General features: G+C 46.3%; 1 protein-coding gene across 6 annotated transcripts in view; it reads right to left on the reverse strand.

Annotated features, from left to right (window-relative positions):
- LOC101938488 (USP6 N-terminal-like protein) overlaps nt 1–22,332 on the reverse strand; it is a 175,228-nt gene that overhangs the window by 90,180 nt on the left and 62,716 nt on the right. The window lies entirely within an intron of this gene.

Here is a 22,332-nt window from a genome sequence, read left to right on the forward strand (position 1 = left end):
GTTGGCAAGTACCAGTTTGTGCATTTGTAAATACACAGTGAAGTCAGAGGTGGTGAGAGGTGAAGGAGAAGGTGCCCCCTCTTTTCACAAAACCTTGATGGGGAGGTTCAACAGGGACATTGAAGCAGGCTTTACAGATCATAGGATCCCCTCTCACCCTGCTAGCAGATGGTTCTTTTTCCATATTCTAGAGAACTGTCAGCCCTGGAAATTTCCCAGCTCCTCAAGGCAAACGGCCCTTTGGCTGTCTTAATAAAACATCTCTGTTGCTAGGTCTGTGGGAGTAGAAATAGATTACAGAACAACACAACACAAAAACAGATCTGTACTGTTACTGCCTGAGGCTGTTAACCCTCCTCTGAAGCACTGTGTGCAGGCCTAGTCTCTGTGCCCCAGGAAAGCTATTATTGCCTGGGACAGTGGGTAGCATGGGGCTCGTACTAGTTTTAAACACTGGGAGAGAGGAGACAACTATGAAGTGCCCTGATGTGGTGTTTAAAACATTAACAGATTAACAAAGATGACAGATTAAATTACCACTTTAGAGATAAAAAGAACAGGAGTATTTGTGGCACCTTAGAGACTAACAGATTTATTAGAGCATAAGCTTTCGTGGACTACAGCCCACTTCTTCGGATGCATATATGCATATAGTTAGTCTCTAAGGTGCCACAAGTACTCCTGTTCTTTTTGCGGATACAGACTAACACGGCTGCTACTCTGAAACCTGTCACTTTAGAGATGTTTATATCTGTGAGAGGTTCACACACCTAAGAAACTAGGAGTAAAATATAGAACTCTAGCAAAACAAAACCACCTCACATAAATAGAAATAAAACAGAGCAATTTACCATGGAAGGCCACTGAAGCCAAGTGTATGAGTTTAATCATGATATTGGGGGGGAAAGGGGGAGGAAGAGGCTACTGAGGAGTCTTAGAGAGAAAGAAGAACGATGGCTAAATATTTATTTGCTTTATGTTTAGAATAAGTCAGAAGCACCCATGCACTAAGTCCGAGTGCTTTGCCAATCACAAGAACGAAATGCAATAGAATCAGCTTGTCCCTTTTAGTAACCAGCAACATGTAATCCAGTACTAACAAATCCCAAGCCCCAATGCCCCTACCTCTCTTCACAGGCCATTCAAAATTAATATGAACCAGAAACTCAGGTTTGCTAGGTCAGATATTCCCCACCCCTTGTTTTGAAGAATGTATTCTGATCACAGACTTGTAGACTAGACAGAACAAAATAATAATAATAATAAATCCATCTTCACATGTGGCCTAAAACAGGATTTGAACTCTGGCCTTTAGACTTAAGATCAGTACACTAGCCCCCTAGACTCCTCCTCATACAGAACGAAAACGGCCCATATCTCTCGGCAAGCATCTGTGCTGCTCACTGTGCCTGAATTCCTGCTAGGAGCTGGATGACTGCAATGAATTCTGCTTATAACTGCAGCTCTCGGGAGGCAGGCAGCCGTGCCACTTGAGCAGAAAACAGTTCCAAAAGCTCCATGACAAGATTCTTGCTACTTACTGCCAATGGACCATTAAAAAATATTTCCCAATGGAAAGTTCTGATTTTCATAAGCAGTGTGCACAAACAGCAAGCATCCCAATTCAATTGCAAGCAGCTAAACTGCTAATAGAAAAGATGTTTCTTTTTCCTTCCTGAAGGCAGTCACAGGGTAATATGTGCTTGAAGAAACACCATCCATCGACTCACATGACATCAATTATTCAATAACTGAATTAAAGCAAGAGACTAAAGAGCAATGAGGTTTGGGACTATGACAGCAAGCTCTGAGGAACAATAGCTCAAGTGAGTCCTTGGGTTGTTATTCACAGTAGGGATCACTGGGATCACTGTCAGCTGGTCACTGCTCCCCAAAGACCTCCTACCCAACTCCCACTGTAAGAAAAGAACATAATCTTCAGACACATAGATGAACGCAATACATTGACAAAGAACCAACATGGCTTTTGTAAGGGGAAATCGTGATCCACCAATCTGTTAAAATTCTCTGAGGGTGTCAACAAACATGTGGACAAGGGTGATCCACTGGATAGAGTGTACTTGGACTTTCAGAAAGCCTTTGACAAAGTCCCTCACTACAGGCTCTTAAGCAAAGTAAGGAGTCATGGGATAAGAGGGAAGGTCCTCTCACAAATCAGTAAATGGTTAAAAGATCAGAGACAAAGGTAGGAATAAACTGTCGGTTTTCCCAGTGCTGCTAGAAGCTGGATGATAGGGGGTGGATCACTGGATAATTGCCCTGTTCTTTTCACTCCCTCTGAAGCATCTGGCACTGGCCACTGTCAGAGACATGGTACAGGGCTAGATGGACCACTGGTCTGACCCAGTCACCTGACCTGTCTGCGAGTTACTCAGGGGGAGGCAAATCTAAGGCTGTCTAGCATGTGACTTGTTTAGTCTGGAAAGTGCTAGGTAAAGCTATCAGGACTAGCTGAGCACCTCAACACTTAGAGGTAAAAAGGAAAGAGTTCTGCTCCTCTCAAAAAAAAAAAAAAAACCACTTTCCCCAAAGGATCCCTGTGGTATGTAAAGATAAGAGAAGGCAACTTCACTTATTTCCACAGGGAAACCAAAGAACACAGGAGCTGCAGGGAACTAGTGAGATCCTATAGAGACTCTCAGTATCTCATAATGTCTTTTTTCCTCAGAATAAACCTGAAGTTATCTGGAGAGTTGGGATGGACACACTGGAGAAAGTCCAAACGACAGTAACAAAAGTGATAACAGGTATAGAAAACCTGACCTATGAGGAAGGGTTAAAAAAAGTGGTCATGTTTAGTCTCGAGAGAAGACCTGATAACAGTCTTCAATTATGTTAAGGGCTGCTATAAAGAGGACTGTGATGAACTGTTCTCCATCACCACTGAAGATAGGACAAGAAGTAATGGGCTTAATCTGCAGCAAGGGAATTAGTTTGGTTTAACTACAACATCCAGAGGACGTGAAAAATCCACACACCTGAACAAGGCAATTAAACCGACCTAATCCCTGTTGTAGACAGCGTAGGTTGATCGGAGAATTCTCCCATCAGCCTAGCTCCCACCTCTCAGGGCGGTGGATTACCTACATGAGAATCCCTCCCGTCAGCATAGGTAGTGTCTTCACTGAAACATTATAGCAGCACCAGTGCAGCATTTTAAGTGTAGACAAGCCATTAGGTTAGATATTAGAAAACACTTTCTAACAATAAAGATAGTTAAGCTCTGCAGAAGACTTTCAAGGGAAGTTGTGGAATCCCCATCCTTGGAGGTTTTTAAAGAGCAGGTTACCCAGCACCTATCAGGGATGGTCTAGGTCAGGGGTCGGCAACCTTTCGGAAGTGGTGTGCCGAGTCTTCATTTATTAACTCTAATTTAAGGTTTCACGTACCAGTAATACATTTTAATGAGTTTAGAAGGTCTCTTTCTACAAGTCTATAATATATAACTAAACTATTGTCATATGTAAAGTAAATAAGGTTTTTAAAATATTTATGAAGCTTCATTTAAAATTAAATTAAAATGCAGAGCCCCCCAGACCTGTGGCCAAGACCCAGGCAGTGTGAGTGCCACTGAAAATCAGCTTGCGTGCTGCCTTCGGCACGCGTGCTATAGGTTGCCTACCCCTGGTCTAGGTTTACTTGGACCTGCCACAGAACAGGAGACTGGATTTGATGACTTCTCAAGGTCCCGTCCAGCCCTACATTTCTCTGGATTGTCTGTCATGGCAACTATGTCTCCAGCACCCCCATGTCTCTTCTTTTCCTCCCTCTAAAGAAAAGGCTGGGGAAGGAGATGAGAGTCTGGGAACATTCAGCGCTCTACACGTTGTCTATGCAGAACATTCACCACTTCCACCAGTATTTGGAGTAAAAATAATTAAGAGACCCAAAACACCTTTGTAACCACTGAAATGACTGAGTGCAAATAAGAATTTAACTGAACTGTTCCTTAGGACAGAATTTCAAACTTGCACAAAACTTTGCCCCCTCAAACCTATTCAGTGACAAACACACCCAACCAATAGAACACCACAAATGTTAGTTTGTAAAGCTCAGTATTATCGTCACAACTCAAACTGGTTGAAGGAATGAGAGTTTACAGAAGCTGCTTTCTCCAAATAACCCTTGGGCATTGCAATGCAGAAACTACTGAACTTCTGTACCTTTCAGTGATGGCAGCCCCTCAATTCTGCAATATAAAACTCATCTCTCCCTTTCTTAGATTATCCTCTTTGTAATTCACAGGTCTCCAGATTTGACTCTCTTGTGGGTAGTTTCTGTTTTACAGCCAATCAAGTGACATTTGTTTTTACCAAGAGGATAAAAAGGAACTTTAGTTCAGCCAGGAAGCATGAAGAGTTTTAGTATTACTTAGCGTTCTGTTTCCTGACTGAAAAGGTCCACAACATTGCTTTTGAGGGCAATGCATGCATTTTGAATGGGGCATATGAAGATATAGAAAACACTAAGTATAAAAATCAAATTATCCCAAGCCTAATTTAGATGGATATCTATCTTTATTTTAAAGCCTTTATAAAATTTTAATCAATTTAAATTTTCACTGTTGCAGGAAATTAGGGGGTCACACAATTATTTAATGACAGACATTGAGATGCAAAAAGTTAAAGTTTTATAACCATTAAAACGCAAATTGTCAATGTCACATATGTTAAAATATACGAAGTAAATATCCTTAAATCAAACTAACAAGTTGTCAAGCAGTTTTTTTTGTTACTTTGCTGAACTATAAAGTTCAAACATTATCTATGGAAATATTTTTGGGGCAGTTTGTGGGTGTACAGTGAAATTTATATTTACCAATAAAAATCTAATCCTTCCAAGCCTCCTGTAAACTGTTGCTTTGTGAGGTGTTGGGCACGATTTAGATATGGTAGCCAGGAGATAAGAGACAGCTGAGTAGTGTGGGAGCAGAGCTGGGCTGGAAAAGCAGCAAGAAAGGGGAAGGCAGAAAGGAAACTGGATTGGAAGTGCCGTCTAGTCTCTAGAGGTAGTTTTGCCAGCTGCTGAGTACAGAAGGTTCAATCCAGGGAGACAGGAGGTTTGGGAGGAAGTTGAGAAGGTCTCCGAGACCTGTTGAGCTAAGGGAGAGCTCGGGGAAGCAGGATCAACTGAGCAGTGGCAATGGCCAGGACTTGACATGTAGGGCAAATGACACAGGAGAGTAAAGTGGATGTGGGAGAAGAGAGCACAGAATCACAGTGGCATGCTGGAACCAACATGTTACAAAAATTATAGACGATCATACAGTAAAAGCAAACTACCTTCTAAATCATATTTTTCAGAAGTCTCTCCAAGCAGCATCTTCAGAACAAACATATTTGAAGACCCAAAACGAGGAACATAGAAGAGTAGGGTCGCCGGGCGTCCGGTTTTACACTGGAATGCCCGGTCCAAAAGGGATCCTGTCAGCTCCTGTCGGCACTGCCGACCAGGCCGTTAAAAGTCCGGTCGGTGGTGCAGCCGGGGCCCGGGGCTAAGACAGGCTCCCTACCTGCCCTGGCTCCACGCTGCTCCCGGGAGTGGCCGCCAGGTCCCTGCAGCTCCTAGGCAATGGGGTGGCAAGGGATTGGGAGGCTGTGTGTGCTGCCCCTGCCCCAAATGCTGGCTCCGCAGCTCCCATTGGCCAGGAACTGTGACCAATGAGAGCTATGGGAGGTGGCACCTGCAGGCACGAAGGCATCACACACAGCCACCTGGCCGTCCAGTGCCTAGAGGCTGCAGGGACCTGATAACCACTTCCTCAGAGCTGCGGTAAGCGCCGCTGGGATGCCGCACCCTCACACCCACCCCAATCTCCTGGCCCAGCCCGCAGCCCCCTCCTGTACCCCAAACCCCTCATCCCTGGCCCAACTGCCAGCAGGAGCCCTCACCCCCCCCGCACCCTAACCCCCTGCCCCAGCCCTGAGTCCCCTCCCGTGCCCCAAACCCTTCATCCCCAACCCCAACTGGAGCCCTCGCCCCCTCCTGCACCCCAAACCCCTCATCACCAGCCCACCCCAGAGCCCACACCTACAGCCGGAGCCCTCACCATCCCGCACCTGAACTCCTGCCCCAGACCTCATCCCCAGCCCCAACCGAGAGCCTGCACCCCCAGCCCAGAGACCATACCCCATGCTGTAGCCCAACCCCCTACTCCAGCCCGGTGAAAGTGAGTGAGGGTGGGGAACAGTGAGCAAGGGAGGGAGGGGGAGGATGGAGCGAGCGGGGGCAGGGCCTCAGAGAAGGGGTGGGGCAGGAGTGTTCAGTTTTGTGTGATTAGAAAGTTAGCAACCCTACAGAAGAGAGCTTGAGACTGCAGAGGATCCATTTCTCTCACATAATTATAGTTTTTTCCATGTCCTCAGCATTTCTGACAGCTGTGTACAGTAATAAATTTGGGATAAAGCAATTCAGCAGGGACCAGATGTGCACTCCCCTACAGTAGGGTTGTTTTCAACTTACGTTTTCAACTTAAATAAAGCTGTCTAGGGGTGGGTGGAAATGTGTAAGGAAGGGTTAGATGGGGATGAAGAATTGTTCTCAGATGACTAAAATTTTCTCCCTTAACTTTTACAGTAGATGAGTCACTATGTAGTACCTACAAGACACAGACAAAGACAGGCACTTGGTAAGTAAAATGACAAAGATAGGCACACTGAGTGATGCTTCACCTACGGCTAGAGATCTAGATATATATCCTGAAGATGAATCTGTGATGTTGTGCAGTCTATATGGTTTTATAAAAATATAAGTGAATATAATGTAACTGGGATATGCTTCATGCAAAAGGTCTCTTGTAAGGTATCATTACAAAGCTCATAATCTACTGAGTGTGATCATCCTATTTGTAGAAATGTACCACTCTTGTATCTAAAACTAGAAATATAAAACATAATTCTGAGGGCCTATTGTAATTATGTAAAGTGTGGGCTATTAAGGATGGTTTGGAATCTTGATGACTCCCATTGTCTGCAGCTGGCTGTATTTACCTGTGAGTCTTCCTGTATATGTGGGTGCTGGCAAGTGAGTAATGAAGTCTTGCAGTGACATGTGATCATGTCACCTGAACTGGAATCCATCTTTAACCTGGTGCTTTTCCAGTGAGGGGGGGTGGAAACCCAGAGGGACAAAGGGTTCCTGTCTTATGCAAAAGATATATAAAGGGGTGGAAGAGAACAAGGGAGTGAGGAGCCATCATGAAGAATCCCCTAGCTATCACCTGAGCTGCAACAAGAGCTGTACCAGGGGAAAAAGACGGTTACTCACCGTTGTAACTGTTGTTCTTCGAGATGTGTTGCTCATATCCATTCCATTAGGTGTGTGCGCGCCGCGTGCACGATCGTCGGAAGATTTTTACCCTAGCAACACCGGCGGGTCGGCTGTGGAGCCCCCTAGAGTGGCGCCTTCATGGCGCTGAATATATACCCCAGCCGACCCGGCGCCCCCTCAGTTCCTTCTTGCCGGCTACTCCGACAGTGGGGACGGGGGGCGGGTTTGGAATGGATATGAGCAACACATCTCGAAGAACAACAGTTACAACGGTGAGTAACCGTCTTTTCTTCTTCGAGTGCTTGCTCATATCCATTCCATTAGGTGACTCCCAAGCCCAACTTAGGTGGTGGGGTCGGAGTGAGACATTGCTGTGTGCAAAACCGCTGATCCGAAGGCAGCATCGTCCCTGGACTGCTGCACTAGTGCATAGTGTTCTGTAAACGTGTGGACTGAGGACCAAACCGCAGCTCTACAAATGTCCTGGATCGGAACTTGCGCCAGGAAAGCCGTCGAGGAAGCGTGGGCCCTCGTGGAGTGAGCAGTGAGGTGTGGTGCTGAGACACCTGCCAAGTCGTAGCAAGTCCGGATGCAAGACGTAATCCAGGAGGATAGGCGTTGTGATGAGACCGGTGAGCCTTTCATTCGGTCGGCCACTGCAACGAAGAGTTGCGTCGTCTTTCTAAAGTGCCTTGTGCGGTCAATATAGAAGGCCAGGGCCCTGCGTACGTCCAGAGAATGCAAACGTTGATCCTGGCGAGTAGCATGTGGTTTAGGGTGAAAGACCGGGAGAAATATATCCTGGTTGATATGAAATGGAGAAACCACCTTAGGGAGAAAGGCAGGATGTGGGCGGAGCTGCACTTTATCCTTATGAAAAACTGTGTAAGGGGGCTCGGATGTAAGCGCCCTGAGTTCAGAAACACGCCTTGCTGAGGTGATGGCTACGAGGAAGGCTGTCTTCCAGGATAGGTACAGAAGTGAACAGGTGGCCAGTGGCTCGAATGGATGACCTGTGAGCTTGGAAAGAACCAGGTTGAGGTCCCACGTCGGAACGGGCTGACGTTGCTGTGGGTACATCCGGTCTAAGCCCTTGAGGAATCTAACGACCATCGGATTAGAGAATACCGAAGACGCGAGTTCCCCTGGGTGAAAGGCTGATATAGCGGCCAGGTGAACTCTAATTGAAGATATCGCCAACCCCTGCTGTTTTAGGGAGAGGAGATATTCCAAAATGAGAGGAATAGGTGCGTGCAACGGGGACGTGGCTCGTTGTTCGCACCAACAGGAGAACCGCTTCCACTTGGCCAAGTATGTGGTCCGTGTTGAGGGCTTCCTACTGCTCAGCAGAATCTGTTGGACAGAGTGCGAGCACTGCTGCTCTGCCTGGGTGAACCATGGAGCAGCCACGCCGTGAGGTGGAGTGATTGCAGGTCGGGGTGACGCAGGCGACCGTGGTCCTGAGAGATGAGATCCGGGCACAATGGAAGCGGGATCGGTGTCCGAACCGAGAGTTCCAACAGCGTGGTGTACCAATGTTGTCTCGGCCACGCTGGGGCGATCAGAATCACCTGTGCCTGGTCTCTGCGCAATTTGAGCAGTACCTTGTGGACCAGAGGAAACGGAGGGAAGGCATAAAACAGGTGGTCCTTCCAGGGAAGGAGAAACGCATCCGAGAGGGAGCCGGGAGCTCGACCTTGCAGGGAGCAGAACACGTGGCACTTCCTGTTGTCTCGAGATGCAAACAGGTCTATCTGGGGAAACCCCCACTTCTGGAAAACGGAATGTATGATGTCCGGACGGATAGACCACTCGTGTGTTTGAAAGGACCTGCTGAGTCGGTCCGCTAAAGTGTTCTGGACTCCAGGGAGGAACGATGCCGTGAGAAGGATTGAGTGGGCGATGCAGAAGTCCCACAGGCGAATGGCCTCTTGGCATAGAATTGACGAACGTGCTCCTCCCTGCTTGTTGATGTAAAACATGGCCGTGGTGTTGTCGATGAGAACTAACACACAACGACCACGTAGGAGATTGAGAAATGCCTGGCACGCCAGGCGCACCGCCATCAGTTCCCGAACATTGATGTGTAGGGCTAGCTGGGGTGCAGTCCACAGGCCCTGTGTATGGTGCTCGTTGAGATGGGCGCCCCAACCCAGAGATGAAGCGTCTGTGACCAGGTGCAGAGAGGGTTGTGGGGCGTGAAACGGCATCCCTTCGCAAACCACATTGTGATCTAGCCACCATGTGAGGGAGGTCAGGACCGAGTTCGGGACTGTGACCACCATATTCAGGCTGTCCCGATGTGGGCGGTATATTGATGACACCCAGGTCTGGAGTGGGCGAAGCCGAAGTCTGGCATGCCTGGTTACGTACGTGCAGGAAGCCATGTGACCCAGCAGGGTAAGGCACGACCTCACCGTGGTAGTTGGGAAGGCCTTGAGTCCTTGAATGAGGCTCGTGATGGTGCAAAAGCGATTGTCTGGTAGGATGGCTTGTGCGCGTCTGGAGTCTAGAACCGCGCCGATGAATTCTATTCTCTGGGTAGGTTCTAGAGTGGATTTGTCCTTGTTGAGTAGGATACCCAACTTGTTGAATGTGTGCACTATTATGTGGACGTGATCTCGAACTTGTTCTTTGGTGCGACCGCGTACCAGCCAGTCGTCTAGGTACGGGAACACCTGTATCCCTTGCCGACGAAGGTACGCTGCCACGACAGCCATACATTTCGTGAACACCCGTGGGGCCGAGGATAGGCCGAAGGGAAGGACTGCAAATTGGTAGTGCACCCTGTTTACCACGAATCGCAGGAAGCGTCTGTGAGGCGGGTAAATAGCAATGTGAAAGTATGCGTCTTTCATGTCGAGGGCGGCGAACCAGTCTCCAGGATCGAGGGAAGGGATAATGGCCCCCAGAGAGACCATGCGGAACTTCAACTTTACTACGAATTTGTTGAGTCCGCGCAAGTCCAAGATGGGTCGCAGACCTCCTTTGGACTTGGGAATGAGGAAGTAACGGGAATAAAATCCCCTGCCCCTTAACTCCACTGGAACCTCCTCTATGGCCCCCATCGCGAGGAGCGTAGAAACTTCCTGTATAAGAAGTTGCTCGTGAGAAGGGTCCCTGAAGAGGGACGGGGAAGGGGGGTGGGAGGGGGGGATTGAAGAAAACTGGATAGCGTATCCCCTCTCCACCGTGCGAAGGACCCAACGGTCCGAAGTTATAAGGCACCAAACACGGTGGAAGTGGGAGAGGCGATCCCGAAAGGAGGGGGCTGGATCCTGGGGGATGACTGGGGCGCCGTCCTCGACCGCACCTTCAAAAGTTCTGCCTAGGGCCTGAAGGTGGTCTAGGTGGCCCCTGGTTCTGACCAGGTTGAGGGCCGGTCCACCTTCTTCTACCACCTCGCCCTCGCCTCCGGGCCGAGTCCTGTCTCTGACGAGGCGGGGGGGGGGGGGTAGAAGCGCTGAGGCTGCGGTCTAAATGGCCTGCGCTGAGGGCCCACAACATGCATCCCCAAGGAACGCATGATCGTCCTGGAGTCCTTGAGGCTCTGCAGGCGAGAGTCCGTCTTTTCAGAAAACAACCCTTGACCTTCGAAGGGTAGATCCTGCAGGGTTTGCTGCAGTTCCTGAGGCAGACCCGAAACCTGGAGCCAGGAGATCCTCCGCATAGCGATACCTGAGGCCAGGGTTCTCGCAGCAGAGTCCGCTATGTCTAAGGAGGCCTGTAAGGAGGTCCGAGCCACCTTCTTACCCTCCTCTACCAGGGCTCCAAACTCCTCCCTGGACTCTTGGGGAACCAACTCCTTGAACTTCCCCATAGAGTTCCAGGAGTTAAAACTATAGCGGCTCAAGAGTGCCTGTTGATTAGCCGCTCTAAGTTGCAGCCCCGAAAGTCCCGCTCCTTCTTGGTCCTTGGTCTGAAGGCCTTACAGATCTTGCACTTATCTGTTTGATGGGACTCTCCCAGGCACTTCAGACAGGAGTCGTGCGGGTCGCTCGTGGGCATAGGCTTAGCGCAGGAGGCGCACTGCTTGAAGCCGGGAGCGTTGGGCATGAGCCCGGCCCCGCGGTCGGGGGAGAAAGGGGGGGAGACGACCCCCCTAATCCCCTAAACTACAATAACAACTAAACAACTTTAAACTATTTAACTATTTAACTATAAACACTAGAACTACAACTATAACTATACTGCGAATGACTAACTAAGCTAGGGAAAGTGGAGAACAGCTAAGCAGCGCTCCACAGTTCCAACGACCGTCAGGGGCGGTAAGAAGGAACTGAGGGGGCGCCGGGTTGGCTGGGGTATATATTCAGCGCCATGAAGGCGCCACTCTAGGGGGCTCCACAGCCGACCCGCCGGTGTTGCTAGGGTAAAAATCTTCCGACGATCGTGCACGCGGCGCGCACACACCTAATGGAATGGATATGAGCAAGCACTCGAAGAAGAAGAATTGTGCCCAGGCCTGGAAGGTGTCCAGTCTGAGAAAAAACTTACTGAAGCATCTCTGAGGGTGAGATTATCTGTATTCAGTTTGATTAGGCATAGATTTGTGCATTTTATTTTATTTTGCTTGGTGACTTACTTTGTTCTGTCTGTTACTACTTGGAACCACTTAAATCCTACTGTTTGTATTTAATAAAAATCACTTTTTATTTAGTAATTTACTCAGAGTATGTATTAATACCTGGGGGAGCAAACAGCTGTGCATATCTCTCTATCAGTGTTATAGAGGGCGAACAATTTATGAGTTTGCCCTGCATAAGCTTTATGCAGGGTAAAACGAATTTATCTGGGTTTAGACCCCATTGGGAGTTGGGCATCTGAGTGCTAAAGACAAGCACACTACTGTGAGCTGTTTTCAGGTAAACATGCAGCTTTGGGACAAGTTATTCAGACCCTGAGTCTGTGTTGGAACCAGACGGGAGTGTCTGGCTCAGCAAGACAGGGTGCTGGAGTCCTGAGCTGGCAGGGAAAACAGAAGCAGGGGTAGTCTTTTGCACATCGGGTGGCAGCTCCCAAGGGGGTTTCTGTGATCCAACCCGTCACAGAATCTTCTGTTCCTTTAGCCCAATGTAAACAGAGTCTAAAACTCTTCCCCTTGCTGACTAATGGAACACTGCCTGTAAGAGTAAGTGGCAGTGTTTTACATACACCACTTTCTCCAACAGGGTAAAGAAAGGGTAAAGAAAGTTAGTCCAGGTACATTTTTTATTTACTGTTTTTATATAATAGGTTTTTTGTTCACACCCACATCCGTTGTGTTGGCCCAAAGTAAGCAGAAACCCTAGCATCATTGCCATCTCATAGCTTATTTTACACAGGCCTTCAAACCACTCAGTCGCATGAACTGGGGAAATCTTAGTCTCATAGCCTAGAAGGAGGATCTCAAACCCATTGCCACCATGTTGGCAATCTCAGAAGAGAGTCTGAGAACTGAGAAAGAATGGCGACACCTTCCTAGAAGCAATTCAATCATAGTGGGAGGGCAACACATGAAAGGCAATACGCTTAGATAGCCTACTGGACTGCTACCATCACACTGGTCAGCAGTAACATTAAGATCTATGAAGATGTCAGTCTATTTCAAGTAGATAAACCAAAAAGTTGTAGTTTCAGTTCAGATTTATTTCTCTTTCCCACTTCCTAAGCACCACAGGACAACAAGCATCAAATTGTGGACTCCAAGAACGGTGCTCACTTTCCTCAAGGCAGAGATATCAGGATCATGGCTGGTCGAAGCAGGAATTGTGGAAATTGACTCTTTGCATTTTAGGGTATTCCCCCCTTAGTCCTTCTTTAGACTCCCACTGCACATGTCATAATGGGTTAGTGGTCTCTGGATTTGCAGCTAAAATAGTCTACTTCTCCAAGACTGCAGAATTACTAATCCAGCAGGTGGGCTGAGGGATGAACCATGCAGCATTCTACAGAGTCTAAAAATGATGTGTCCAGTGAGGATAGTAATCAGTCTCCTCTGCAGCACCACAGCATGTAATGTACCATAAACCACTGAGGTCATTCCCACTTCTTTCCATTAAAAAAAACAAAGTATTGTGCTGCTGCTCCCCCTTATCACAAAACACTTGCCTTTCAGGGTATTTGTCTCACCTCCCTCCTTATAAAGTGTTTTTTCGGGGGAGATACCAATTGCAGTAAAATTGTGTATTACGCCTTCAAACCAGCAGCACACAACTCTGTTCAAGCATTTTACCATTACAGTAACTGACAAAATAATATCCCTTGACAACAAGCAATCCAGCCATGGCAGAACAATGCACCAAATTCAAATTTCTCTTCCTGCCTACTTTCCTGGTAAGGAATTTGACTGCAATCTTACATGTACTGCAGAGGAAGAGTTCTTTTCAGTACCCACACTGTCTTATGAGCAACTCTACACTGAACAATGCCACAGATGTGCCTGGGGTCCTTGTTTTGTAGCGTGCACAGTCTTGGGTATGATAATCTCCCTAACCTTCCACGCCCATGCTTTTTTTCCAGTAGTAGTTCTCAACATAATACTTACCCTGAGCACATCTCTTTCCTTCCTCCCAGCCCCACACCACCACATTTCTTTACTTAGGTCATCTGAAACCCATCAGCCTTGCTCCTGTCTCAATATAGGGCAGGAGTGGGCAAACTTTGTGGCCCGAGGGCCACATTGGGGTTGCAAAACTGTATGGAGGGCCCCTTTCCACCCACTCCCACTTCCCGCCCCCCGACTGCCCACCTCAGAACCGCCAACCCATCCAACCCTCCCGCTCCTTGTCCCCTAACTGCCCCCTCCCGTGACCCCCCCACCCCTAACCATCCCTGGGACCCCACCCCCTACCCAACCCCTGCTCCCTGTCCCCTGACTGCCCCAACCCCTATCCACACCCCTGCCCCCTGACAGGCCCCCCCAGGAGTCCCACGTCTATCCAGCCCCGCCCCCCCTGCTCCCTGTCCCCTGACTGCCCTCCGGGACCCCCCGCCCCCCTTACCATGCCGCTCAGAGCGGCATGCCTGGAAGCCGCACTGCCTGGCCGGAGCCAGATACGCTGCCGTGCTACTCTGCAGGAGCGCACAACCTCACCGCCCAGAGCGCTGCCCCACTGCGGCGTGGCTGCAAGGGGGAGGGGGGAACAGTGGTGGAGGGGCCGGGGGCTAGCCTCCCCGGCCGGGAGCTAAGGGGCCAGGCAGGATGGTCCTGCGGGCCGTAGTTTGCCCACCTCTGGTATAGGGGCATGTGCTCTCATACCAAGGGGGCTGAGTACACTAGACCCACAGCGCTCCAGCCTGAGCAGCCATACAAAGGTCAGGCCCTAGAAATTAAACCCAAGTCTCAAGTTGATAAAGTCACTACAGGTCCGTGGAAAGTTGCAGCAGGTGCATTTTCATCTGAGCCAGAGATTTTGCTTGGGCTCAGACTACTGGAAAACTTGTCATTTTTCTTTACTTAAGAAGAAAAACACTCCACAAGATGACATGCCAAAATACACAGCTAAGCTGAGTCTAGGAAGTATTTCATATGACGATTAAAATAGAATGGGCAGCATGCACAAGTGACAGCTTGCTAACAGTGTCAGGAATGGGAACAATGTTCCCTATTAACCCCCACTCCCCAACAAACACATTTGGATTTTTTGCTCTGTACTAGGTTAAATGCCCATCACCACACAGGGATTGGTTCTGCATCCAGTTCTGTTCAATATCTCCTCTATGCCATTAGCTAAATCATTGATGAGTACACTTATAAAGTTTATTGTAAGCAAGACACAAGAAGTAATTTTTCCTCTCTTCTCTGCGCTGATTAGGCCTCAACAGGAGTATTGTGTCCAGTTCTAGGTGCCACATTTCAGGAAAGATGTGGACAAATTGGAGAAAGTCTATAGAAGAGCAACAAAAATGATTAAAGGTCTGGAAAACACGATGTATGAGGGAAAATTGAAAAAATTGGGTTTGTTTAGTCTGGAGAAGAGAAGACAGAGGGGACATGATAAGTGTTCAAGTGCATAAATGGTTGTTACAAGGAGGGGGGCAAAAAATTGTTCTCGTTAACCTGTGAGGATAAGACAGGAAGCAATGGGCTTAAATTGCAGCAAAGGGAAGTTTAAGTTGGACATTAGGAAAAACTTCCTAACTGTTAGGGTGGTTAAGCACTGGAATAAATTGCCAGGGAGGTTGTGGAATCTCCATCATTGGGGATTTTTAAGAGCAGGTTAGACAAACACCTGTCAGGGATGGTCTAGATAATATTTAGTCCTGCCCTAAGTGCAGGGGACTGGACTAGAAGACCTCTCGAGGTCCCTTCCAGGTTCCTACACTTCTATGATTATTGTAAGGCTTCTTTAGGTTTCCTGCAACCATACCACCGTGTGCTGCAATTATGCTAAGGGCTAGTCTACGCTACCTGCCCGGATCAGCGGGTAGAAATCGATTTCTCGGGGATCGATTTATCGCATCTCATCTAGACGGATAAATTGATCCCCAAATCGACGCGCATACTCCCACCTCGTCAGGAGGAGTAAGTGCTGTTGACGGGGGAGCCGCGGCGGCCGATTTGCCGCCGTCCTCACAGCGGGGCAAGTCGAATAGGATACGTTGAATTCAACTACGCTATTCGCGTAGTTGAATTTGCGTATCTTAAATCGATCCCGCCCCCCACCCCTCAGTGTAGACCTAGCCTCAATCTCAAATTGTGACAGGACAGCAGTTGCATGCAAAACATCTAAAGCGTTGCAGGAAGTGGTGTTGATGATTCAGTAGGTGATATTCTTCTGGCTGACTCAGAACTGGACCTGTAACCAAGTGTGGTATTAGAAGGGTGTTCTGCTGACTGTGTCATCTTTTTTAATAGAAGCAGAATCAACAACCTGAGCACTTGTGGTCACTAAAGATACCATGACACCTTTTTAAGTGTTGGGATGTAACCCTCAGCCTCCTGGTCAAATTTTAACTGCAATAATTACATTCTACCTCCCTGAATTCCTCTTATTTCAGCTGGTTTTCATATTCACTTGCTGCCTTAAACAGTCATAATACATTATTCTAAATATCTGACACTTTCACCTGAGTGCAGTAGTGGAGGAAAGCGATGTGATTGGAATGTGTATGAATGTTTGCTCAGATTCTTCAAGATGAAAGACACAATTATAAATTTAAGTTCACCATCAATGGACCTGAAGTATTTGACTCCCGTGGGTAGCAGCCTAATAGAAGTGGATACGGTTATGCTAAAAGAACCCTAAATGTCTTTCTTTGATTAAAAAGGGCATGAGTTTCATATTTGTCTGGAAGACAGTGTCAGACTTTGAATAAAAATACTCCAATTAGGAAAAACATGCTTGCAAAGAACTCTACATTCAGTGCACACTCAAATCACTAAAGAGTTATCCAGAAGGCTGCCCATTTTCACCAAACTTATTTATATTGCATAGTAAATATATGGGGCTCTTAGAAGACCTGGAAGGCAAGGGACCAACTCCTGAACTGAAGCTTATGTCACTCTCCTTTTTATCATCTTCTAACCACCCTACACAGAAATAGATCATGATCTATAAATTCCCCACACTCTGACTCCATCAGCCCCAATCTCTTACCCTAAAAGTTAAATTTAAAATGTTTTTAGAGGAAAGGGTTTTTTTTATTTTAGTTTCTACAATTCCAGTAAGCAGCAGAAGTGACATTAACCTGAGACTTTAAGATAGATCGAATAAGGAACCTATAATCATTCTAGACCTACTTTTTATTTTTAAAGGGAACTGAAAGCTCTCTGAAATAACGTCTCATAGACCATTACTTTATCCCAGGCGGGGGAAAGAATGTTAAGACAATCCGCTAATAGCCAACTAATCCACTTCTATTTTATGCCATTCTCTGACAGAGATCTCTTAGCTGAACTGTGGTTCTACTGTATTCAGTGAAATGGAAACCATGTAATGCCCTTCTATTTTTTACATTCACTTTAATAGGACTTATCACACAGTACTAATCAAATGCAAGCAAAATGAAGCTACTCAACATACTAAATTTGCAGTTTACTTTTAAAAGCCCAACTATTTCCGGTTAGATAACCACAAAGATAGTATCAGCAGCCTAAACTCCAAGAGCACTTTTCTCACTGATCAAGTGAAGTCTCTTTAAAAAGCCTTTCTAATGCCACCTCCATCTTCACTAAGAAAAGGAATTTTCAGTGCTCTCACCTGCTCCCAATGATCTACGCTTGCAATTCAAGTTGCAGATTTAAGGAGAGAAACATAGCAGCCTTAGGACTGATGGAGAAGGCCTTGAGGTTTTATACAGGAACATGGCTACTATCTGTATCAGCTCAGCAAAACATTTGCATGAAAACTCTGTCTCTCTACACACAGCTGGTTACAGATAAAGCCACCACGCAGAGACTGAAGAAATTTAAATGGGACTTTTCTCTGTGCTAGTTCTAGCTACAGGAGATGCAATTTAAAGAAGCTAAGCCAAACTATCACTATTATTATTCAGTATTAGAAATGAAAGATCACAGCACGGCAAAGACAAGAGGGCAGTTACTGCCTGAAATGTCTGAAACTGACATCCACTCTTCAGGGATGAAGTTAATCAGACACTCACTTTTCACTATTAATAGAAGCTTTGTTAAAAATGTTTAAGTCAAGTCATTTTCTTTTCAGGTTTGCAGGTGCTAGATTCAGGCTGCTCTTTATTGCCAGTTTTTGAGCACTGAACCCCTTCCTTTCAATCAACAGACACGAAAAGAGAGGTTTCAAGAAACAGCAGTAGTAGCAGTTATGAGGAGACCTGTTGGCTGGCTGCTGCCTGGAAGATCCAGTTTTCAAGACTGTCTGAATCGAGCATCTGTAAAGCATAAAAGAAAATTATTTAAATGATCTAATAACTTTGCAAGCTGCAACTTATTGGGATACCAGGATATTTTGTCTGCATATGGTACAAACAAGTCACTACTAAGTTGCAGAGGCAGTCTTTGTAAAGTGGATTTTTCAATACAGAGCATACCAGAGCGGAGAAAGTAGGGACAATACCAATGACTGGGTTAGTAAGAGTGGAGTAGGCAACATGAACAAGTAAACAAATAGTGGCAAAGGAAACTGGTGAATGACTGTGCTGGAAACCTCAACTTGTCTTATTCAAAACCTAGGCTAGACAAAGGACTGGAAGACATTGTATTGTGGATGAACTAGATAACTCATCAGCTCTTTTCCACTTCTAATTTTATTATTCAGACTGTGATAAAGATGATACTTGAGAACACCATGAGAAAACAACACTGTACTGTCCCACAGGGACTTCACAGGACACTAGCACTAGCAGGTCATAGGGCCTATTACTCAATATTCTTTTTTTCAGCTGCATCCTGGAAGGGCGTGGGTTATATAAATATTGGCACAGGCATGAAACATGATGAGCCGCAGCCTGTCATTAGGTGTGAAATTGCACAGCAAATCTATTCATTTAACAGATTTACTCTTTAGCAGGCATTTGTTTTCAAAGGAATACATATGGCGTAACTTTATAAATTAATACCTAAGGTGCCTTGTTCATTTCCTAGGATTCTCTGCCTTAACAAGTCCTGTAGCAGTTCTGCATGATTAACTAAGGGTAGGTCTACACTACCCGGTAGTTCAGCGGCAAGCAAATCGAACTTCTGGGTTCGACTTATCGCGTCTTGTCTGGACGAGATAAGTCGAACCCGGAAGTGCTCGCCGTCGACTGCGGTACTCCAGCTCGGCGAGAGGAGTACCGCGAAGTCGACGGGGGAGCCTGCCTGCCACGTCTGGACCGAGGTAAGTTCGAACTAAGGTACTTCGAACTTCAGCTACATTATTCACGTAGCTGAAGTTGCGTACCTTAGTTCGAATTGGGGGGGTTAGTGTAGACCAGGCCTAACTTACATATGGCTGACAGTTAAATTGTCTGCTTTACCCCCTCCCTCTAGGAACTCAAGTATTCAGTGTTAATATCTGCACTGCAGTAGCACCTAGAAGCCCCAGCAGGAACTCTACCCCCCATTGTGCTAGGCACTGTACACACACATAATTAAAAGCTAGTCCCTGCCCAGTTTAATGATGAGTGCTAATGCCAAAACTCCATCCTTAACTTTCCTCAGTTACTCCAAGAAGGCAGTAGTTAAAGAAAGCCATCGCCTGTAATAGTAGGGCACACCAGGGCAACTAAGAATCATGCTGCACCTTGATTAATTCTTGTAGTTTTAAGTCAGACCTTTAAGAGTTTAAGTTGTGCTGCCAGAATAGCTAATTATGCACACACATGCCCAGTTTGCAAATTCAAGTTTTAACAACAGTTTAGGCTGGCGAAGGTCTGACTTAACACCACAAAAGTCAAGAAACTCTAAAGGCTCCATCCAAAATTACTCCAATGAGTGAACATGCCAGATAATACATTATTTAATTATCTGGAAAAAGGGGTGAATGTTGAGGTGGTAAAGCTTGCGGCTAATACAAAATTTAGGCTAGTCAAAACTAAAGAAGACAGAGGAACTTCAGAGTGACCTACCAAACATAGGTGAATGGACAGCATAATGGCAGATTAAATTCAATGCTCCCAGTTCAGCAGCAGGTCCTTCGCTCCTAGAGGGAGCAAGGGACCTGCCACCCCCGAATTGCCGCAGGTGCCACCCCTCTCCCTTGGCCGCCCCAAGTACCTGCTTGTTAAGCTGGTGCCTGGAGCCGGCCCTGGTAACTCCTCACTTAACGTTGTAGTTATGTTCCTGAAAAATGCGACTAAGTGAAACGATGTTAAGCGAATCCAATTTCCCCATAAGAATTAACGTAAATGGAGGGGTTAGGTTCCAGGGAAAAAAATTTTTGCCAGACAAAAGCCATTATATACATTTTAAACAAGCAATTTAATACAGGTATAAGTTTTAAACAATTTTAAAGAAACAATTTAATGCTACAATCATCACTGCTGAGTATGAAGCTTGGTTGAGGTGGTGGAGTCAGAGTGGAAGAGGTTGGATTGTCCGGCTGCTCCCCTTGCTGTTCTTGCAAGCACAGGCACTGACTTTGACAGGGGCAGGGGTCTCAACCCTCAGCCCATCCACTTCACCCCTTCCCCCAAGCCCCCACCCTTGACCTGCCTCTTCTCCCCCCCTCCCTCCTAAATGCTACAAGCCAGCTGATTGGCGCGGGCAGGAGGCGGGGGAAGGAGGGGGGAAGGCGCTGATCCGTGGGGTCTGCCAGTGGGCAGGAGGTGCTGGGGGGCAGGTGCATAGGGAGGCTGCCAGCTGTGGAGAAAGCAGGCAGCCAAACCACATAATAGTGGAGCACTGCACAACTTTAAATTAGCACGTTCCCTAATTGATCAGCAACGTAACAATGAAACAACGTTAACCAGGACGAGTTTAAGTGAGGAGTTACTGTAGCTAAGTTCTAAGTTCACTAACTACTCAGTTAGTGAACTTATAATAGACAGCTCAATCAAAACCTCTGTTCAACTCATAGCAGCAGTCAAACAAACAAAAGCATTTTTATATGTAAAGAGTAGGTCAGAAAACGTGCTACAAATATTAAATGTGACATTATACAAATTAATGGTATTTCATCAGCTGAAATACTGTGTTCAGTTCTGAGCATACTCCTGCCAAATAAAAGGGGTGCAAAGAAGGCTGATGAAAATGACTAGATAGTCATAAAAATACTTCCTTATGGGGAAGAGATTAAAAAGGTTAGGACTGTTTACTTTATAAAAAAGATAAATAAGGGGGGACATAATAAAGGATACAAAGAAAAGAACGGAACGGAGAAGACAGGTTGTCTTCAACTTTTGACCTTAACAAATGCAATCTTGGCCCATTTATATCCATTCAAAACAATGCTGAAAAGATCATTTTCTTGTTCATCACTTTGACCTTATCAGCCCTCTGAATCCCTCCAACTGGCTTCTCCTTCTCCATTGCAACAAACACAAAAGGCTGTCTTCACTTTCAGGGTTTTTCATGGCCCATCACCACACTACCTACCAGTTCATACTATCAAGATATCAACTCCTGTCTCTGCTCCACCAACGATACCAGTCTTCATTGCCTATTAGTTAAATTTTCAAATAAGCACCTTTATGTTTTCTCCCTCAGGCATGGGAAAAGCTCCCACAAACATCCATCAAGCCACCTCATTTTCCTCTGTCAAATCTCTCCCTACAACTCTCCTTTGCCATGATCCCTGCAAAAAAACAAAACAAAAAACTTAACAATGGTCAGGTCCCCCATGTCCCAAGACCATTATCCAACCAGTAATGTTGTTTCATTGTGACTCTTTGTGTCAGCATTCACCTATTGTCGTTTGTCTTAGACTGTAAGCTCTTTTGGCTTGCATCATCTTTTTGTTTTATGTTTGTACAACGGGGTTCTGGTCCATGACCAGGGCTCCTACGCCCTGTTAGTGCTACCACAGTAATGAAGAATGATGAATAGGTTGGGCATTCCTATACCCAGTCGCAAAACACAAGAACAAATGGACAATTAAACTGGAAGTGCAATGAATTTAGAACTGATAAAAGGAAATTGTGCTTCATTTAAAAAAAAACGTAACTCATGGAAGTAAGTGGCGCTCAGAACAAGGTCGGATGAAGAAAAAGATTAGACATTTACGTGGATAAGAACATCCACTTACCTAGGATACGATTTAGAAATTTAAGAAAGGTCTATGTACCCTCAGGTTTCTGGGCACGCAACCACCACTAACTGACAGCATAAGAAAGGTTGCTCAAAAGGTATAGTATTCCATACTTGTCCACTACCAGGTTTCTTGCACCTTTATTTGTCGCACCGAGTACTGGTTACACTTAAAGACCAGGTACTGAACTGGGCCACTGATGCGATCTGGAATGGACAATGCTATGTTCCTGTATACATGCATACAAGACTACCAATTTTATGTGTACTAATTCCTTTTTGTGGGATCCGTTTGGACGATAACCTTTGAAATTTGTCCCACAACAACCCATTTCATGATTAGATGGCTTTTTAAATAAAGGACGTTTCTATAGAATTTCCCTTTAACAAGTTAAAACACCCAACTCATGATGACC

The sequence above is a fragment of the Chrysemys picta genome, chromosome 4 (assembly GCF_011386835.1).
Source record: "Chrysemys picta bellii isolate R12L10 chromosome 4, ASM1138683v2, whole genome shotgun sequence".
Taxonomy (NCBI): Eukaryota; Metazoa; Chordata; order Testudines; family Emydidae; genus Chrysemys; species Chrysemys picta.